This window comes from Mustelus asterias, chromosome 3 (assembly GCF_964213995.1).
Source record: "Mustelus asterias chromosome 3, sMusAst1.hap1.1, whole genome shotgun sequence".
NCBI lineage: Eukaryota > Metazoa > Chordata > Chondrichthyes > Carcharhiniformes > Triakidae > Mustelus > Mustelus asterias.
The window spans coordinates 117,203,714-117,207,751 of record NC_135803.1 but is presented as its reverse complement, the minus strand read 5'-3'; the positions used below and the strand labels follow the sequence as shown (position 1 = coordinate 117,207,751).

At 42.6% G+C, this 4,038-nt stretch overlaps 1 pseudogene; it reads left to right on the top strand.

The window, feature by feature from the left end:
• The first annotated feature begins 3,632 nt into the window (after positions 1-3,632).
• Positions 3,633-3,834, top strand: LOC144491938 (U2 spliceosomal RNA; annotated as a pseudogene).
• The last annotated feature ends 204 nt before the right edge of the window (positions 3,835-4,038 follow it).

Here is a 4,038-nt window from a genome sequence, read left to right as displayed (position 1 = left end):
TTGGCCCCTTCTCCCTTAACATAGAGAGAACATTGGTGCATTAAATATAATATGCTAAATGAGCATATGTTTCAAAGCAGGTGAGAGCAGAAGAGGAATATATTAGAGGAATATTGAAAGTACATTAACTTTCACAATGAACAATTATTTTGCTATTACTTCATTAAAAACAACTTAGTGAATTTAGCAATACGATTGTTCCATTAATGAAAGCAAATTACTGTGGATGCTGGAATCTGAAACCAAAAGAGAAAACGCTGGAAAATCTCAGCAGGACTGGCAGCATCTGTAAGGAGAGAAAAGAGCTGACGTTTCGAGTCCAGATGACCCTTTGTCAAAGCAGTTTTGACAAAGAGTCTTCTGGGACTCGAAACGTCAGTTCTTTTCTCTCCTTACAGATGATGCCAGACGTGCTGAGATTTTCCAGCGTTTTCTCTTTAGGTTGTTCCATCAAGCCTGCTTTAGGTGGGCACATTGATGAAGAAGCAGGAACAGCAAGATTAAACGGTCTGGGAAATTCAAGAGATCAGATGCTGGAGACTCACCATAACCTACTGCAACTAGCTACCTGGGCATGAATTCTGTGTCACCAAAGCAAGGAGCAATATCTAGTGGAAGGGAAAGTGACAGCTGTACTAAATTTTGATGGTACTGAATCATTGCAGGTGCCAATAAGAGGCATGAGGGTCAGTCAATGTTCAATTCATCACTGCGCCCAATCTCTCATGCATCGGTATACATGAAATACATCAATACTGAAGAGCACCAGCTGGAAATGCAAATCTGCACCTTTAAGTTGTGTGGCATACCTAAGCTACAAGTCACCATTGACTGTGTTCTCTTCATCATCAATGCATCTGTAGTCCATGACCCCTTTTTAATCAAATTAAGCAGGTTGATGATATTTTTCGACACATACACACAACAGAACACACACACACATAAATTGGCCTATTTTCAATGTTTGACCCACTTTGTGGGTGTTTGTTCCAATAATACAGTGAATTTGTCACAGTAATTGAAGCATTTTGCATAATTAAAAAGCAAATGGGTTCTTTCAAGTAGCAAAAAATCAAGGCCTAAGAAGAGAATGAGGGGGAAATTGAACACTGGCATCAGAGCGTGTGTGGCTATCATTCATCCAGGATTTATTTTCTTGAGACCTGCATAGCTTGGGCTCTTTCTGTAACCAAAGGGATAGATTTCAGAGCATTGCTGGCACATTTTTACCTTGAGCTGATCTTCATTCAGCATTCTTTTCAAACATTTTCTTTCCAGAGTTACTTCAATATTAGTATTTGCATATTATGATATAGAAACATTACATATAATGTTGAGCATTTGCTTGCATTTATGTAACTTGTATTTGTATTTATCATGACTTGGCACTATGATCTCTCCTTGCACTATTCAGAGTTTATCCTTTCTCATCTCTATTCCTAACTCACTAGCTGCTGAACTGAGTTGGCTTGTAGACCACCTGAGAAGATTCCTGTGGACTTGTTTATGACTCCTCTAGCCACATAACACTATAGATGGAGTTCTCCCGTCCCACCCGCCACAGGAATCATAGCAGACAGGATAGAAAATTTGGTGGGCCATTTAGAGATCCGTTGATCTCAGATGGGAATTTCCGGTGTTGGGGCATGCACAGTTGGAAAATCCCGCCATATATGATGTAGGTCAAGACCTGCTTACACAGCTGGAACAGGCTATCACATCTCAGCTTTATAAATCTGCATGATTTGGAGTCTTTCTCCTATCACATGGCCAGAAGCAGTAGCTTAACAGCCATTTGCCTTGTTCTTATGTGTGAGCTCATGCTCAGACTGAAGACCCAATTTGTGAAAATTTAAAGGAGGCTGGAAGATTCACCTAACTTGGGCTAGAGGGAAGGAATCTCCAGTGTAAACCAGAAGTGAAAGCTAGCTCTGGGATCAGAAAATACCCAGCTGGGAATGTATAAAGGAAATATGCCATTGGGAACTGAGAATAATTTTAGACTGGTTCCTGGAGGATAAAGTATAGAAACATAGAAACCTACAGCACAAAACAGGCCCTTCGGCCCCACAAGTTGTGCCGAACATATCCCTACCTTTTAGGCCTACTTATAATCCTCCATCCTATTAAGTCCCATGTACTCATCCAGGAGTCTCTTAAAAGACCCTATTGAGTTTGCCTCCACCACCACGGACGGCAGCCGATTCCACTCGCCCACCACCCTCTGAGTGACAAACTTCCCCCTAACATTTCCCCCGTACCTACCCCCCAGCACCTTAAACCTGTGTCCTCTTGGAGCAGCCACTTCCACCCTGGGAAAAAACCTCTGAGAGTCCACCCCATTTATGCCTCTCAACATCTTATATACCTCTATTAGGTCTCCTCTCATGCTACTTCTCTCCAAGGAGAAAAGACCGAGCTCCCTCAGCCTATCCTCATAAGGCATGCCACTCAATCCAGGCAACATCCTTGTAAATCTCCTCTGCACCCTTTCAATCTTTTCCACATCCTTCCTGTAATGAGGCGACCAGAACTGAGCACAGTACTCCAAGTGGTGTCTGATGAGGGTCTTATATAGCTGCATCATTATCCCCGGACTCCTAAACTCAATCCCTCGATTGATAAAGGCCAGCACACCATACGCCTTCTTAACCACCTCCTCCACCTGCGGGGCCGATTTTAGAGTCCTATGGACCCGGACCCCAAGGTCCTTCTGATCCTCTACCGTACTAAGTATCTGCCTAAGGGGCATAATCTTACTGGGAGATTTTTGGTTGTGCTAAAATTTAAAGGGGGAATCTCTTTTTTGTAGTTTAAAGTACACGTTGCCTATGAAAAAAAAGTGTTAAAGCAAAAGTGAGTTTTAGTCATATGTTGTAGTGAAAGTTTTAAAATGTTAAATCTTGATAGGCCACTCTTTCATCAATTAGCTGGCAGCTCAGATTTCTCTGCAAGTTATTGGGGCACGATCTTACCTGCCATTCTCACCACGCTACTGCTGCAGCGAGGTCGGAGAATTTGGCAGCCAACCAAATCTCTGTTCACTGCGGTGGGTTGGGAAAATCCCACGGGCATGGACAGTGATAAGAGTCCAGCTATTGGCCTCTACAGAGATCATAACGTATCCTCAAACCCATTGAATATGTCTGAGCTGGTACCTACTTTCAGTGGTGCTTGTGACACAAAGTGCAAAAATGAGCACTAGAATTCTGCAGTCCTTTTCCTCCTCCTCTTCTTATGATTTGCTTTGCATGTTGCTGCTGCACTGACAATAAATGTCCTGGCACCCGCCACCTGCCCATGCTACTTTCAGCTTCTCACAACTTCCAGCCCATCCCTGAAGGGCTGGTCAAATCCAGTGCAAAGTCCCTCAACCCCGCCCACCACTGATACAGTTGAGCTTTCAAATGGTCCTCATCATATCTTGAATTTTGAATGACAAAACCACAACAGGCGCAATCCTGAGAATTTGTACAGCTGCGCTCATCAGCAGATTATTAAAGAGGTAGTAGCAGGACATTTAAAAAATCATAATTATATCAGATAGAGCCAACATGGTTTTATGAAAGTATTATGTTTAACAAATTTATTAGAGCTCTTTATTAGAGCTCTTTGTGGATCTTAGCCAAAAGGCCGCTTCTCGGCCTTTTGGCTAAGATCAAGTGTAGTTATGCGGATGCTGCACTTGGTTGAGGTCATTAGGTTACATTGAAGCTTCATATGTTTCATATGAAGCAATTTTTAAAAGCGGCATCTCGGCCTTTTGGCTAAGATGCAAATGAGCTCAAGTCTTGGAGGAGGAATTGCTTTCCCTCCTCCAATCAGCTTGGTTCATGTAGATCAGGCCCAGGACAGGGTAAATGGTCGCTTGCCCTGTCTTGCCAGCCTGGATCGGAAATGTCTCAACTTGTTGAGACTCTGAATTGGACTTGATTTGATTGAATTGGAAAAGTGTAAAAAAAAATTAGAGCTCTTTGAGGATGTAACTAGCAAGGGAGGCAAAGAGAAACCAGCAGATAGAATCATAGAATCCCTATA